The sequence below is a fragment of the Lontra canadensis genome, unplaced genomic scaffold (genome assembly GCF_010015895.1).
Source record: "Lontra canadensis isolate GAN:19392208 unplaced genomic scaffold, GSC_riverotter_1.0 scaffold68, whole genome shotgun sequence".
In the NCBI taxonomy this organism is placed as follows: domain Eukaryota; kingdom Metazoa; phylum Chordata; class Mammalia; order Carnivora; family Mustelidae; genus Lontra; species Lontra canadensis.
In genome coordinates this window covers 8476231-8495067 of record NW_022631062.1, presented here as the reverse complement: position 1 = coordinate 8495067, position 18837 = coordinate 8476231, and the positions used below count along the sequence as shown (strand labels likewise).

Sequence of the window (18837 nt, the reverse complement as noted above, 5' to 3'; positions counted from 1 at the left end):
TTGAGTCCTGCATCTGGCTCCTTGCTCAGTGGAGAGTCTGCTTCTCCCTCTCCCTCTCTCTGAACATCCCCCTGCTCATGCTTCCTCTCTCCCTCTCCCAAATAAATCAATAAAATCTTAAAAAAAAGAAAAAAGAGGAACTATTCTACATGATGCTCTAATGGCAGATACAAGCCATCATCTATCTGTCCAAATCCATTGCATGTACACCGTCAAGTGAGCCCTGATGTAACCTGGGGACTTTGGGGGATTATATGTTGATATCCATTCATGAAATGAAAGAAACGTACCATCTGGTGGGGGGAACTGCGTGGAGACAGGGGGAATATGGAAAATATTAGAAACTTCTTCTCAATTTTGCTATGAATCTAAAACTACTCCAAAATAATAAAGTCTGTTAATAAAAAAAAAAAAAAAAGAAAAAGAAAAGAAAAGAAAAAGAAAAAAAAAAGAAAGGGAAGAAACATCATGGCTAAGTACAATCCTTCCTCATGCCTGGGAGAAATTTAATAAATCTGAGGAGTTCAACGGTGCGTTGAGGGTAGCAGGATGCAGTTTTGGGGGGTGTCAGCTGTGATTTCTCCCCTAACCCAGAGATCAGTGGTCCTGCTCTGAGGCTCTGCACCTGTCCCATGCTACGTCTGCTCTCCCAGAAGGATGCATTCCCACCTGCTGTATCTCTGGGTTTTGGGGCTGACCTTTCCACCGATGTGAAGGTGATACACGTCTTTGCAGAGGGGCATCCGTGTGGAGAGCTCCGTGAGGTCCAGTATGCACATGCGCTTCCAAGACTGAGTGCCCAGGACTTTGGAGTCCTTGCAACAGCAGCTGTCCTGCACATGCATACCACCCCGGGCACACTGGCCTTCCTGTCGGCCAAGCTAGCTCTGCCTTCTATGCCTGGTCTCTGTCCTCACCACCATGGTTGGGGTCCATGGTTTCTGAGCTCCAGTTGCAAAGTGCATGCAGCCTTGGCCATCTTTCCCACAGGCGCTCATGCCACATCACCTCCAGAAAACATGGCAGAGACACTCATGATGAAAGCCGTGCGACTGTCACACGAGCGTGCTGGCAACAATTTCCTACTCCTCGACGTACGTTTCCTTTGCTTCCGGTAACACCAGGAGATGCATGTGCGTCCGTCGTACGGGTCTGTGTCCATCCACTTTTATAGTGAACGTATTTTAACGGATGAGGGAGGCTCCTTTATCAAGTTAAATGCTCAGGTAGTAGCCACAAAACCACCAGCAAAAACTCCAATTCAGTGCCTTCTGTTAGATTGTAAATGCGGCAACTTTCCCATAGGCTGATGGGCTCCCAGAGTTACACAGAACATTGTAAAACATGACAACTTCCTCCTGTCTCCCATCACTACGGGAAGACGGATTAATTATGAAACGATCAACTAAATTCTTCTTTTTATGTGTGAATCCTGGGGATGTACCGTTGAAATTCGTGTGTGGCTCAGTGGGTTAAGCCTCTGCCTTTGGCTCGGGTCGTGATCTCAGGGTCCTGGGATCAAGCCCCGCATCGGGCTCTGTGCTCAGTGGGGAGCCTGCTTCTCCCTCTCTCTCTGCCTGCTCTCTGCCTACTTGTGATCTCTGTCTGTCAAATGAATGAATAAAATCTTTAAAAAAAGAAAGAGAGAGAGAAAAGGAAATCCATGTGCAGCTCTTCTTTCATGAGAATTGTATCAGAAAACTGTATCAGAATTGTATCAGAAAATTGTATCAAAATTGTGTCAGAAAATCGTATCAGAATTGTATCAGAAAACTGATACAAATAAACATGCACAACTCAGAAAAAGAACAGGTGAAACTTTAGAGTCGCCACGGGTCTCCAGGTGCACATTGCAGGATTAAACAGGTGCAAGGCAATCCCCAAAGCTTCTCTCCATCGGGATGCTTTCAAGATCTGGAGTTCGTCTTCCAAGGGTGGAAACAATAAATAGAATTACTTATACATGTGAAAAACTGTAAGGGTAGTTCTAAGGACCTGCAGGATGATTCCCTATAATTAATCCAATTACAAGACAGAAATGCAGTTAGCATTTCATAATGGCATATTAATGTAGTATGTATTATAATTATATTTATATTACATATAAGTTTTATATATTATATTTATATCATTATATATGATCATTATATAATTATATTTATAATACATAATGCAATGATATATATTATAATGTATATTATAATATATAATATATAATAATTACATAATATATAGTATATACAATGTATTGTATATATTGTATATAATTAATATATGATTATATATAAATATATTAATATATAATTAATCAATTATAAACTGTATCATATATTTTAATATATTTTATATTATATAATATAAATATATATTTTATAAAATTATATATAATTTTATAATTTATTTTATATTATATATATTATATATTTTATAACATTATATATATATATTATATATAATATATACATACAAAACTTGCCATCTTTGAAACTTTCTACTATCTCATTTCCAAAGCTGTCAAGGGACATAGATCTTGGGGTCCTGCTGAGGTCAACTTTGCTCAAGATGAGTAACTTCATGGCTGTCTTGGGGAGTTAAAGTTCTGTCATCTGGTTTGAGAACGTGCGTGTGGTCCTTACTAGCATTCTCACACAGATTGATCCAAATTTGGTGTGATTTCGAGTCCAGAACAGACACTAAAGTTTATCGGGTATTATTATTATTTTAATTACATCTGCACATTCCTACTCTCTGAAAATCAGTAAGATCAGCAAACTATGATCGTTTGTTTTTTTTCACACTTTACTCAGTTTTAATCCAACAAAATACGTGTCTTTCCTCCACTCTCTTTTCCAAGTCGGCCAAGGACACAGGCAGCCTTGTTTTAATCATTTCTCGACTTTCCCAAGCGTTTTCTTACCAGAACCTGAGGCTGTTTTTACTTCTGTGATACTCCCATGAAGAAACAAAGTTGGTCAATGTATCCCACCCGTGTCTGCGGCCGCGTGAGGATACTGTGTATCTAAATTGTGGTTTCACGCCCTGCTTCCAGTAAAGGAAGGGTACGACCCCATCTCGGAGGGCTGAGTCTCAGGGACAGAGACTAAATGCAATTTTGCAAACAATGGCCACCATCTGAAGGAGAAAGTGGACTTCCTTTCCACTGTCATAATCTTGTTCTTTCTTGGCTCTCTTTCCGCTTCCCGGTGCTTGCTGTCGTCCGGGATGTTTAGGCCGACCTTGGAGCTCCTGGACGATGTTTTCACAGACACACCGAGGTAGAGAAATCGATCCCTGGGGGTTGCAAATCACCATGATCTCATGTCCTAGGAGATGATGATGGTCTCCTCTGGGGCAGGTAGTGTCTTGGATCTGTCTCGATTTTCCACGGGGTTAGCTCAGTATCTGACACCTGGTACATACCCGAAAAATGTTTAGTTAAGTGAAATAACCTGTTCGACCAATTAAACCACAGGAGGGGAAAAAAAAAAAAAAACGCAGAAAAGGAGATAGAAGATAATTTATATGTAAAGGGAACCATGGATCCTTTTGGTTGCCTTTATTGCTTTTTTATATTCGAACATCATTAGGATTGCTACAGGAAATTATTCAATATGTTCCACTGCGTTCTTCTAGTTTCCTTCTGTGATGTGCTATGGATTCTGAGACTGATACAAAAGTTCAATTGTTGAGGGGCGCCTGGGTGGCTCAGTGGGTTAAAGCCTCTGCCTTCAGCTCAGGTCATGATCCCAGGGTCCTGGGATCGAGCCCCGCGTCGGGCTCTCTGCTCAGCAGGGAGCCTGCTTCCTCCTCTCTCTCTGCCTGCCTCTCTGCCTACCTGTGGTCTCTGTCTGTCAAATAAATAAATAAAATCTTTAAAAAAAAAAAAAAAAAGTTCAATTGTTGAGAATTTAGGGTACAACTGTTGTTAGCACGATTGCCAAATGCATGATTTGCCTTTTGTGACATGAGCAATTGTGTCTTCCTTGTTTTTTTTTTTTTTAAAGTGTTAAATAAATTAATCTATCCATGAGTGACTTCTCAGGGAGAGAGAACATTAAAACAGAACTATGCCTATCCTTCCAGAATCTATGTTTAAAGGCGCTATATATAGATTTAAGAAAGCCAGAAATACCGGATTTGTGGAAAATAAATTTGGGGCTTGACTATTACACAAAATTCCCCAGAGGGTTCTCTGAATGCATTTCCAGCTTCTGAAATCCAGTCTACGTACATGTAAAAAGTCTGCTTAAAGAGTGAGCCAAGTTTTGTGTGTTTAGTGATATTATAGACCGGAATGACCTAGCGTTTGGGGACATGTGTTATTAACTGTGTAGACAAGGGTTTGCAAAACCATATATTGTGAATTCTTCCTCCCAGGAGAGTATCGTGAACATCGTTTTTGATAGATGGCATTAAGCGTGCATCGTGCGCTTGTGTTAACATTCACATTGTTAATTGCTATTCACACGCACACACATCCCATGAAAGAAGGAAAATGAGATATTCTTTGGATGTCCCTTATTATGGCTCTCAGGTAACGTACAGGATTGGAGAGCTACTGTCTGGTGATCATTAGTGCACATTCTACCTCTTGCTATTTTTACCAGTAATTATCCTTTGATACTCAGGGCTACCTGGAAAATATAGAAAGAACCAAGGACACATGATCCCATTCCCGTAGGATCACTTGTGACCATAAAAGACCACTCAACATGAACCCTTTGACAATGTTGACCTACTATCCCCAAGTAACATTTTTTAAAAACCAAGAAGTATTTCACAACAAATAATGTGTGAGAACAAATGTGTTTTTCCTTACACTTGACCTTGTTTCTGTCGTGTGAATGGCCTGCATATGGCCACGTGAGGACCGCGTCATGCATACTTTCAGCTGGGGCCGATGTTAGCTGGAATGATGGAACTCACGTCAACATGTGTTTGAACTGGCACGGCAACAGAAGATTCTGTTTGGTTAAAACAGAGTGGAAAATGGCTGTTCGTTCCCTTCCAAGAACGTCTCTTAATCCTTTGAGATTCAAATCTTTCTATTTCAAGGTCCCATTAGGTCCCATCCTTACGCCCTATCATTAATTGGTCATTAAGTTTCCAGGTTTCTTTCTTTTTTTTTTTTTTAAGATTTTATTTATTTATCTGACAGAGAGAGAAATCACAAGCAGGCAGAGAGGCAGGCAGAGAGAGAGGGGGAAGCAGGGTCCCTGCTGAGCAGAGAGCCCGATGTGGGACTCGATCCCAGGACCCTGAGACCATGACCCGAGTCAAAGGCAGAGGCTTAACCCACTGAGCCACCCAGGTGCCCCAAGCTCCCAGGTTTCTTGTTGATGGTTTTGCATGGGATTCAATTATCTAGGATCACTCTGAAAGTCTTAATAAAATCCTGGTTTTGGGGGCAAGGCTTGAAATTGATTTATAAAGTGATGTCAATATTTAGACATCTGTCCGTCCTACAGAAGCCAATTGATAGAAACAGTTGAATGGATGGTCTGGGAGAGTTGATATTACAAAGATATAAAATTAATTAGAGTAGGTAAAATTCTATCTATAAGTGCACAGGGGAATTCTCACACGCAACAGAACTGCCCCATAATGTGCAAAAGTGTATTTTTCACTCAGACTCCCAATAACATCACGTACATACAATCACAATTCCAAATCAAAGTCCATAGGAGAAATCTGTCTAAAAAAGCTGGGATTACTAGACTTATTGTTCATATTTTAAGTAAATTCAAAATATTTATTGCATTTTTCTATTCCAATTTCAAAATCTGAGTAATCCAGTGAGCAAATGCCACTACATTTATTCACTCAAAATGTGAATAAGAATAGGGTGGTTACTGGATCAAATTACAATGCTAACTAAATATTTCAAATAACACTATTTATAAACTTCAATATTATTTGAATTTCAGAATTCAAATAATATTGAGAATAAAAATGGTACTCATATTATTTGAGTTCCAAATAATACTGCTGTACTTATTAATTTATATTCTGATTCTAATTTCCATTCTGTATTAATATATCTATAAAAAAGTTAATGTATTTATTAGCTTAAATTGCAGATGGCACCTGCGGTCATTTAAGTAGCAATTCAAATTCTGAAATATAAATTACATTTGTACCAAACGCCAGAATGATTATTAGTTCTAATTTCAAATAACGCTGGTGTAATTATTAGATTTGATATATTTGATATTTCAAATAAAATTCTAAAATCTAATAGCTGTGATAACATGCACTGTCACACTCAGCTTAAATTCTAAATAGCACTGATGTATGGTTGTGTTCAAATTCTAGTTCCCGTATCCCATTCTTTCAAGATCTCCTATAACAACCACTAGTGTGCATATTAGTCTTTAGTTATCTAAAATCAAATTTTAAAATCTAAACAGAACTGAAAACCAGTGCTGGCACACTTAATACTTGGAATTTTTTTTTTTTTAAGATTTTATTTATTTTTTTGACTGAGAGAGAGAGAGAGATCACAAGCAGGCAGAGAGGCAGGCAGAGAGAGAGGGGGAAGCAGGGTCCCCGCTGAGCAGAGAGCCTGATGTGGGGCTCGATCCCAGGACCCTGAGATCATGACCTGAGCTGAAGACAGAGGCTTTAACCCACTGAGCAACCCAGGCGCCCCAATGCTTGGAATTTCAAATATGTTCCTGAAACGATGAGTCAACATTGTTACTCATATACGGATCAAAGAACTGTGATAGCAATCAGTGACCTTGTGTTAAAATTCCCAGAAGCACCCATGCATTTAAGAGTTCACATTGAAATTTCAATTCTAGAGCACCTGGGTGGCTCAGTGAGTTAAGCGTTTGCCTTCAGCTCAGGTCATGATGCCAGGGTCCTGGGATGGAGCCTCTCATGGGCTCCCTGAGAGCTTTTCTGCTTTTCCCTCTCGCTCTGCCCCTCCCCACTGCTCTCTCATTCTCTCTTTCTCTCTCAAATAGTTCACTTTTAAATTCCAATTCCCACACCTAAGCATCTGCATTACAACTGCTGGTAGAGTGACTCATCTCAATTTCAAATCACACATGCGTACACATTCCAATTTCCATTCCAAAGGACGAGCTGACTTACTGGGTCCAGTTCTGCATCAGTCTGACTTCTGTATTAATCCCTACCTCAATCCAATCCAATTCCAAAATGCAAATAAAACTGGTAACAAGCTTGAACGCACATACAACTTCGAAGTTCAAATACCACTGATGTACATATTAGATCATGTACAGACATGCAGGTAACTTTGGAAACAAGCTCGTATGAGGTTCAAATTTCCATGAACCCTGCTGGGTTAATAGTTCACATTTTAGCTGCATTATCCAAATTTCTCAGATTTCAAGCAATGGCATAATTATTGGTTCAAGCTGTGAATAACACTGGTTTCCTTATGAATTCAAGTTTTGGTTTACTATCCAAAATCCAAATCATAGTAATAATGAGCACTGGTAAATGTCTCTGTTCTAATTTCAGATAACAGGAGTATTATTACGTTCCAATTAAAATTCCAAAAAAATAAAAAAGGAAAAGGAAAAGGATGACAAGCACTGGTGAACTTAATAACTAATATTTAAAAGAACACTGGTGTAGTTCATAGTATATCCTCTAATTTGTAGTTCAATATACAGTTAGAATTCCAAATTCCAGAAATCTACTGATACACTTTGCTGTTTAAATTCTTCCTAATGCCGGTGTCAATGCAGATTCAATGTAAAATCCCCAACTGAGGAATCCAAAAAAATAAAAATACAAAAAATAAATCGCAAACCCAAATAACACCCATAACAAGGACAGGTACACTTTCCTCCCACTACCAAATAATACTGCTGTAATTATCAGCTCAAATTTCATTTAAAATTCCGGTATATGAATTTCTCTAGTAACAAGGATAATTCCACTTATTCAAATTCCCAACAGCACATGCACACCCACATATATATATATACACATACATTTATATAAAATGTATATAGTCAAATGTCACATAACATTAGTTAACATATTAGATCAAACTCAAATTAACAGTGGCTTACTAATTTTGATAAAAGCGTACTACTGCATTGATTAGCTAAAAGGAAAAGTGACTGTGCTCGATTTATTCAAATTCTAACTCGACTTTCCCAAATGAAAAAACAAACACAAAAACACGGTGCACGTAATTAGCAGAAATTCCAAATGACCTCCTTTTCTTACCAGTTCTAACTCCAATAACAATTTTAAAATGCAAATAAATTTAACGACCAGCAGGACCCGATCCAAGTAGTCCTTTAAATTCCAATTACCAATAGTATACATCTACTTGGAATTTAAACTCGTATTCTAAAGTCAAAAACCCTGAAATGTGTTGTTATTCACATTAATTACAAGGGACACTCGTGTATTTAGTAGCTCAATTATAATGTAAATTTCAAATGCCCGATAACACACTGGAATTTTCCAATGGAAATTTCCAGTGGAAGTTTCAAAATGCAAATAACACCCCTAATAAGTACTGAAACACTTATTACCTCTAAGAGCAAACAACAGTGATTAATTATTAGCTCCAATTTCATTTCAGATTTGATAATCCAAATGAATCTGAGAACATATACTTGTGCCCTTGCTGGCTCTAATTGAAATAACATTGGTATACTTACCGATCCAAATTCAATTTTGGATAAAAAGGAAATACTCCTTTCTAAATAACACTAGTAGACTCATTAGCTGAATTCCAAATTAAAATTCAAAAATTTAAGACCGTAAGCAGGATTGTTACGTATATCAATTCCAATTCCAAATAACACTGGTTTACTTATTAACTCATATTTCAGATAAAATTCCAACATTCAAATATCTCTGGGATTAAGCACAGATGCACTTATTCAAATTCCAAATAACTCTGATGCTCTTATTCAAATTTTCAAATAACAATCATTTACCTACAAATTCTAATCCCAAACAATGTTGTTTTACTCATGAATTCAAATTGTAATTCAACTTCTAAAATCCAAATAACTATGATTACAAATCCTGGTACACTTACGACTTAACATTCTCTATGCAATCATTATTTTTATTTGTTCAAAATTCAAAAATGAAATACCTCCTCAAACAAGTCCTGATAACACAAATTGTTCAAATTGCAAATTACAGCAGTGTACTTACCCATGCAAATGAAAATACACTTTCATATTTCCAAGTACCACCATGTGTTTCTTTGATTAATTCCTCTCCACCCTGAAAAAAAACCCACAAATGAACTTAGTTGCAAGTTCAGCTCAAACAGAAACTTGGTCCTAAGACAAACTCACGTGCATTTAGCTCAAACGGAAATACCGCTTGTGTATTTATTTGTTTAAAATCAAAAATTGAAATATCTCCTTGAAAGCATTGGTCTTAATAGTCTCACTGGCATACACTCTTGTTAATATATGCATTTACGTTTGAAAATATATACAAACCCATTAAAAGATACAGCTGTTTGCATGCGTATACACAAAACAACAACGATGTTTTTATTTCAATATCCTTTCAAATTTAATTGTCTAAACAACTCTGAAATTGAACACAAGTACACTTACTAGTTTAGATGCCAAATCTACTGACTGTAAAAAAAATTAAAAAACCCTAAAATGTGCACTTATTGATACACTGTGGTATTATTGTATTAATTGTTGTATTAATAATTGTACTTACCAATTTGTACTCAGTTAAATTCCAAACTCTTAATGACTCTGATGGTAAAATTTGAAGAGAAGTCTGCATCCAAATTTTACACAGAATTTTTGTGGTATTATTTTTTTCCTTCATTTTTATTCGTAAAATGTGTTTAATGTTGCCTGACTCAAAGGTATCCTGATTTCCTAGCAATAGAAGGAAAAAAGGGGAAAACAACTTAAAATGTGAGTGACACATTGCAATAAGATTTTCCTCCAATGTTTGTTGAAAAAATAAAAAGTCTTCTGTGTCAATTATGCTAAAGAAAAAATAAGTCTTCTGTGTCAATTATGCTAAAGAAAAAAATGTTGTGTCTGACCTTATAGAAATCAAACAGTATTGCATTTATGTGCACAGTATTTATTATTGCCCAGAAATAAGTACCAAATATTATATTAAAATATTAATAAAGCTTTACTATTCATAACCAAATAAATATCATCATTAACATTCAACATAGTAACTAAATATATTAAATTAAATACTAATCATGCAGTAAAATTATAGGGAAGAGTGTTCCATTTGTTTGCAAACACATATAAGGGAAAGATAACATCAATGCTGAAAGATGTGCACACATATATTAAATAAAAACAGGGAGCGATTGAATGCATTTATGAGGGAACCAGTAGAATGGTAAATTTGCTTCAGAGAGCATTTTGGGACAAGGTGTCTGTAGTAGACCTTCAGGAAAGTAATGCTATAGTAAGTTTCCTAAGTTTGCTACAAAATTGGGGAAGGTAGCATGAGGCAGTCACAAAGGTAACATTAGTTTCATCCTTTGTAACATTAGTTTCATCCTTTGTAACATTAGTTTCATCTTTTGTACTTCCCAGAGTTAATAAGCATCTGCGGCGGGTGAAAATTACGTAATATAACCTATCAGTGTTCTCTGTGGTGATGTAGGATGCTTTGGGACTTGCTCTCGGATTCACAAACCCGATTATAGCCTGCAGGTGGGAACCCAGGGCTCAGGTGAATTCTTTAGTGCTGTAGCATGACTTTCAAAGGACACCCTGTGACCTTCTCCCCTCCTCATTTTGATTTTTGAAACATGGACATCCTGCTAATCTCCTTCACCCAGGATCTCATTTGGACTCCATCGGAATGACAGACCACTGGGGGACAAGTCCCACAGTCGTGTTCTATAAATAAGGACCCTTTAAAAATTAAATGACTATTTACAATATGTTCATCATTACTTTGATATTTTTCTTAATAACCAACACATATTGCATATTCTTAAAGAAAAACGGTGACCTTGTGAAACAGGCAGGATTTTTCTGGGGGGTGGTGGTTGGAGGGTCAGGGAGAGCTGGGGCGTTAGGGTGTGAGGTAGAAATATTCTTTCTTTTAATGTGATTCTCTTCTCCAGTTTGCTGCTACAAAGTTGGGTGAGCTCAGGCAGAGATGCAAAGTCTCCCTGAGCTCCCAATTTCTTAACTCAGTTATGGAATAATTGTAACACCCAACCTCCTAAAGTTGTGATGATTAAATAAACATACACACCAGAATTCAGTAAGTGACATCACAGGAAATGAAAGCTACCACATTGCTAACAAAAACACTGTGTGTATGTATTACTGTGTTTACATGTCTTTTATTCCCTATGACAATAGGCACTTTCTTAAAAAATGTTGTTTTGTAACCACTAAATTCTACACCCGAAACTCATATTGGACTGTAGGTTAACTAGCTGGAATTTAAAAAAACTTGGGGGAAAAAATTGTTCTTCTGCATTGTTTTATTACAATAAATAATGATGCCTCTTCGATGGAAACAACATAAATATAGCTACTATGTATAATTCTTTAATAATTAAAGGTGATTTAATTATTAAATAATGGCATCAAAATGATCTATACAACACAATGCATATTTATGTTTTAAAGTATTATTAAACTAATAAATTTTGGGAAATGTATATCTTAAGGATAAAATAATGTTTTGAGTGCTTACTGCAAAGCAACAAAAAACGACGAGTCTGGCAGGAAGAGTTCTATTTCTGCTAAAAGGAAGTATAAAACACCAAAAATGTATGTGAAAAGATGAGGATTAACTGTAAGTAGTGTATTTTATGACATAGCAAATCATCGTTGGAGTTCCTATTTCCACCACGTAGAGCAATGAAAGGTAAGTTTTCCCCTTTAACTTTGTTGAATTCATTATCACACTTTGCAGAACACCTCAGAGTTGCTGTCATCCCACAGAACATATTTTAACTCATTCAACCATCACTGAAAATCCACATCTCACCCTTTGCTCCTAATTCAAGGCAAAAGGGCTCTTCTGTGACCATTAATCCTGACATCATTTTTCTATGACATTTGATAAACTGTGTTCCCTTCCTGAATCAATTAGCTGACATCCCTTTGTTTCAATGGGCAGAAGGAGAAACATTGTTGCAAGGAAGGAATCCCTGCTGGTATGGCATGTTTGAGCCCAGGATGCAACACTGTTCAGCGTAGTCTCTCTCCCACCCAATAGGCTTGTGGGACCATCTGAGCCCACGTTCGTTATTCTGATCACAGAATCCCACCAGAAGGCAGATCTCCCGTTAGATGATCTTATCACACAGGTGCTCTTATCACAAAATAATATCACATAATGATAAACTGGGCAGCAGAAAACATTTGTGAGTGTTGGGAATATTCAAGGCCTACATTGTGCTGATGGTTTCACGGGGATACACTTACGACCCAACCCATCCGTTGATAGACACCATGTAGACCATCTTGTATGTCACTCATAGCTCAATAAAGTCATTTCAAAAATACCTTAAAAAAAATGAGATGCTGGGTGACTCAGTCAATGAAGCAGCTGCCTTCAGCTCAGGTCATGATCTCAGGGTCCTGGGATCAAGCCCTGTGTCAGGCTCTCTGCTCAGCAGGGAGCCTACTTCTCCCTGTATCAAATAAATAAATAAAATCTTTAAAAAAATACTAAAATGTAAAACAGATGTGTGTGAAACAAAAAACCTCTTGGTAATTTCTGATATTTTGCTTTAATTACTTAATTCTCTAAGCCTTCTTGTATGTACCTTAAAAAGTGTATTGGTAAAAAATATACAGTCTACATAAAGAAAAAAAAAAATCTCCAGTAAAGTAGGAAAAAATACCATTCTATTTGGGTAACGTACATACGACCCTTACATGCATACACAAAATATGCACAGGTTTTATTTGTATTTGGTATGTTCTACCAAGAAAAGTTTACTCAAATATAATTGTAAGAATAAAATGTCTGTACAGATTTTAAAATTCAGGTGGATTTGAAATATGAGTGATATTTCTTCCAAGTCAGCTCACAAGTTAGTCTTTCGAGTGGTTGCTTTGGGCTAACCTTTCAAGCCAATTTTAAAAAAAGTAATGCAAATTTTATGTTTGGCACTTCTCGGATAAATAAGGAAAAAAAATGAGTAATTATAAATAAAATTGAGAAGTTTTGGCATCTCACCTCAAACTCAATCACTGATACTTGAAAAAACAGCAGAAACTAGAGGATACTTTCATTTCTGTATATTTGTAACATGTTTGGAAAGTTCCCAAGGGCTTCCTTTTAATTCTGTAATAACACAAGCTCATGTTTTATGTACTTACTTAGAGTTTATTCATTTATATTTATAAGCAAATGTAACTAATATAAAATTAAAGGACAACTAATCACATTATTCACCTCGCTGGATAAAAGTAGTTGACCTGCAGGTTCATGAAATGATCTACTGGGAATATTTGTGAATGAGCCCGTGTACAAATTTCATTTTCCTAAGACGTGGGACAAGGATTCCAAGCCAATCCATAATATGAATGATTTCTTTCTAGGATGCCTGGGCACCTTTCCTCTTCTTTTTTATTTTTGGGGCACTGTCACTCACTGGATTATCAGAGTCAAGAGAAGCCAGCAATCACACTACAGTATTTTGCTTCTTTCCTAGGAATTGGGCAATGCGTGTAACTTGGTAGAAGCTCTATACATGTTCTCTTAAAACGTCTGTGCTGGCTTCTTATACCCAAGAGGCAGTCAGGTTTAGGATATACTCTCCAAAAAAAAAAAAAAAAAAAGAGAGAGAGAGAGAGAGAGAAACAGATTTTGTACACATATTCAAAGCCAAATGGTAATGGTTATGCATATTTTATTGCTTGGTAAAAATCCATATTATGCATTTAAATATAAAAGCTCTCTTTCTCTTTACTCGACCTTTGGATCACGGGTGTTTTGCAACCCAGGATTCAGAGATTAGAGATTTTTATTGCTGTATGGTTCCCTCACACAGCAGAATTCCCTTGAGTGGTATATAGGTTAAAAGTCAGGTTCTTGGTAGCCAAGTATCCATTTCTCCATCTGTATCATAATCATTGGCTTTCTTACTGTAAGAGCTATTAAAAAAAACCAATTCTATTATTGGAGACGTTCATTTTATCGATGTATCTGTCATTTGCCCATGTCTATTACCTTGATATCTATCTGTTGACTCTCTGCTCATCAACTGTCAATCAATTTGCTGGATATTTGTTTGGCTTTGGGAAAAAAAAAAATGTATGCCCCAAATCATGGGGGCATAACATGAACAAGTGGGGTGAGAAGATGAGTGGGGTCATTCTCACTGTGAAATCATCCCAATTGCACTATTGCTTTGGACCTGGGGGTCAGGTTTTTGTATTCTCAAATATTCTATGTTCTTTTGCTTCAACTTTTGTACCCAGTATGGTTGTTGGGTGTTCATTTTGCACCTGTTTAGTTCAATCTTGCAAAGACCTGCTAGACAGACAGCAGCCCCCACCTCAAGTATGTTTCTGCCTCCTCCCTCATCCTTCCACTTTCCCCTACTATTTGAGGCCCTCAACAACCACATTGACTTTGTGCACGTCCCCTTTTACCAGAAAGATGCACACTTCAATTATACCTGTCACTGTACCTCATTCTATGTACCAAGTCTTTGCTCCCGAAATGTTTGTTTTTTTTCCCCCCGAAATGGTTTTGCTGTCAAAGAACAAATGCAAAGAAAAATTAAAGTTTGAGTCTACTTGAGACTGCTTGTTCCACTTTCTTTGGAAGCCACTCTTTCTCTAACTCTGCACTCAGAGTCTAACTGCCCACCACGTTAGAATGGCTTCACAGAATGTTCCAAACCATTGAAATGAGCACTGAATTCTTTATAAGTCCTCACTTTCCTTTACGTAGCTCAGAGCTACCTAGAGGAAAAACAGAGCAAGGTCTAATAATAAGTCTATATGATTTAGGGGAAAATAATCCAAGTTTTTCATATCATATTCATGAAACACACGTAAAAATACCAGCTTGTTCTCTTAAAAGCATGTAACCTGGGACATGGGAGGATGTCCCAGGGACAAGCTGTACATCTTCATGTACTCAAGTAAGCTTTGATGCCTTATAAGGTCATGCCAGTTGGCAGGCGCCTGGGTGTTCAGTTAAGCATCTGACTCTTGGTTTTGGCTCAGGTCATGATCTCAGGGTTGTGGAATGGAGCCCTGTGTTGGGCTCTGAGCTCAGTGGGAGTCTTGTTGAGATCCTCTCTCCACCCCTCCTTCAGTCCCTCTCCACTGCTCATGGGGTCTCTCTCTACAATAAATAAATACATCTGGAAAATCAATCAATCCATCCCAGTCCCTACAAACCCTCTTGAAACTAACAACGTTTTCTGGGAGCTACCAGATGGCCATTCAAAGCCCAGGAATTAGGGTCCATACAGTGAGCACCATTTGGAGGTTTGGGGATGGGTAACATTTTTGCTGGACAGCTCACAATTCAGGTCAGAAGGAGGCCATTTATATAAAACCTGTAAGGACGGCACAGCAGAGAGCGCACAGACACCAGAGCAGAAATGCCTGCTTGTCCTTGCCCATTTCCGACGCCCCATTTCTTTCCTGAGAAGAAGAACAGGACATGTCACAGAACTCCGCTAATTGGTATGATTGCTTCCAGCATCCGGATTCATGTCTGACTTTCAAAAGCTCTGTAGCAAAATAAGGAGAACAGATTTGGTATTAAATTGTCAAGAATTGCTCACAAAACTTTCCAAACTCTTACTGTTGTGAATGCGGCGTGTTTTATGGAACATTCCTTCAGACAAATAATTCCACACATGGCCTCTTATTTCGATTCGATGTCCCTGCAACCAAAAAAAAAAGGTAAAAATAAAAACACTCTCCTGTCTTTAACATACTTGAAATGCACTGTCTTGGTTTGTGAAGGAAACAAAATGATGACTTTCTTGTACTGAAAAATGTATGGCACTTGGAGATACTTTGAGGACGGCAAACACAATCGAGATCCATTTATTTGGAGGGATAATAGCTAGCTTCTGTTCAAAATATACAGCTCATACCAGCACCATCAAATAATGACGGGCTTCTTTTTCATAATGCCGCTATGTATTTATTCTGCACATGGGTGATGAGGAAGGGTTTTGGAGGGAGAAACAAAATATGTGTGTCAGCACATACCCACACCCACACCCACACATTCTGTTTTACGTCCCACAGAAGGAAGGGTTATAGCTTGCATGAGAGATGAAATCAGAAAGGCTAAAGCATTTTTTCACTGGGTCCCAAAGTAAAGGAATTTGATTTTTTTTTTTTTCTCATTAAACTTTTGTTTTAATGGGTCTCAAAATTCTGTGACAGATTTTTGGTCAAGTTGTTTCCATTAAAAAGTACTGATTTTAAAAACTAATAACTTAAAACTGCCACACACACACACACACAAACAAATGGTCCACAAAACATTCTCCTTTCCTTCTGAAGGTTTTACGATGCATTGTTATCACTAACCAGTCTTTTACTATTAAACTTAAATGGCCAATTGACACAAACAGTTCTGAGACCGTTCTTCTACCACTGATTAAGACTGGGGTGGCAGGTGTTGGGGGTAATATTCATTTAGGCTTTTGAGCTTTCTGGGCAGACTTGGTGACCTTGCCAGCTCCAGCTGCCTTCTTGTCCACTACTTTGATGACACCCACAGCAACCGTCTGTCTCATGTCACGAACAGCAAAATGGCCCAGAGGAGGATAGTCAGAGAAGCTCTCAACACACATAGGCTTGCCAGGAACCATATCAACAATGGCAGCATCACCAGATTACAAGAACTTGGGACCATCTTCCAGCTTTTTTCCAGAACGACGATCTATTTTCTCCTTCAGCTCAGCAAACTTTCAAGCAATGTGAGCTGTGTGACAATCCAGCACAGGTGCATCTCCAGCACTAATTTGGCCTGGATGGTTTAGGATAATCACCTGAGCTGTGAAGTCAGCTGCTGCAATTGGTGGGTCATTTTCGCTGTCACCAGCCACATTGCCACGACGAACATCTTTGACAGATAACGTTCTTGACATTGAAGCCCACATTGTCCCCAGGAAGAGCCTCACTCAAAGCTTCATGGTGCATTTCAACAGACTTGACTTCAGTTGTAACATTGACTGGAGCAAAGGTGACCACCATGCCAGGTTTAAGAACACCAGTCTCCACTCGGCCCACAGGGACAGTACCAATACCACCAATTTTGTAGACGTCCTGGAGAGGCAGACGCAAGGGCTTGTCAGTTGGACGAGTTGGTGGCAGAATGCAATCCTGAGCTTCAAGCAGTGTGGTTCCACTGGCGTTCCCATCTTTATGGGTGACTTTCCATCCCTTGAACCAAGGCATGTTAGCACTTGGCTCCAGCATGTTGTCACCATTCCAACCAGAAATTGGCACAAATGCGACTGTGTCGGGGTTGTAGCCAATTTTCTTAATGTAGGTGCTGACTTCCTTAACGATTTCCTCGTATCTCTTCTGGCTGTAGGGTGGCTCAGTGGAATCCATTTTGTTAACACCAACAATTAGTTGTTTTACACCCAGTGTGTAAGCCAGAAGGGCATGCTCACGGGTCTGCCCATTCTTGGAGATACCGGCTTCAAATTCACCAACACCAGCAGTGACAATCAGGACAGCACAGTCAGCCTGAGATGAGCCTGTAATCATGTTTTTGATAAAGTCTCTGTGTCCTGGAGCATCAATGATGGTCACATAATACTTGCTAGTCTCGAATTTCCACAGGGAGATATCAATGGTGATACCACGTTCACGTTCAGCTTTTAGTTTATCCAAGACCCAGGCATACTTGAAGGAGCCTTTTCCCATCTCAGCAGCCTCCTTCTCGAATTTTTCAATAGTTCTTTTGTCGATCCCACCACATTTGTAGATCAGATGACCAGTAGTAGTAGAATTGCCCGAATCTACATGTCCGATGACAACAATCTTGATATGAGTCTTTTCCTTCCCCATTCTGGCTTAGGTTGAGCAGTGGTTTTCACGACACCTGTGTTCTGGCGGCAAACCCATTGCAAAAAGCAGCATTTGATTTTTTTAAAAAGATTTTAGTCATTTATTTTAAAGAGAGAAAGAGAGGGAGGGAGAACGCACAAGAGCAGGGCACAGTAGAGGGACAGGGAGAGAAAATCTCAAGCAGACTCCCTACTGAGTGTAGAGCCCAATGTGGGGCTTGATCCCATGACCCTGAGATCATGACTCTGGGATCATGGCCCTGAGATCATACCTGACCTGAGCTGAAACCAAGAGCTGGACACTCAACCAACTGAACCTTCTGTAACAAAGGCATCTTGAGGGCAGAAGATGCAGCATATGGCGTCTACACAAGAATGATGGTTGAATGAATGAATGAATGAATGAGGGCAAAAACAGGGTGAAAACCAATGGTCTCCATGACATGGTTTCAGAAGACAGAAGTCAACACGGTTTCATGCAGAACATCAAACTTAGAAGATATGCCCTGTATTCAGTTTGCAGATATATTTTCCCTGTTCTGTACCCTATATCTTTACTCTGTATATACGTAGTCCCCTGCTGAGGAAGATCAGTATAAAGGGACACGTATTCAGTCTACGCTTTCGAAACACATGTATCAGGGATTATAGAACTCTCTCTTGACAGCTCAATGAACAACACTCGCTTCTGCTTCAGAATTTCCATTCTATTTCTACTCTGCAGGAAGCACCATTCCCCCTCACGTCCCATCACTTTGGGGTTCCAACAGGACCCAAGCCACCATAACAAGAAGCAGTAGATGCAGGTGATTTCAGTGCAAACCCAAGCCATATCT

General features: G+C 38.5%; 1 pseudogene; it reads right to left on the bottom strand.

Annotated features, from left to right (window-relative positions):
• Positions 1 to 16504: 16504 nt before the first annotated feature.
• On the bottom strand, positions 16505 to 18017 carry LOC116880820 (annotated as a pseudogene).
• Positions 18018 to 18837: the final 820 nt, after the last annotated feature.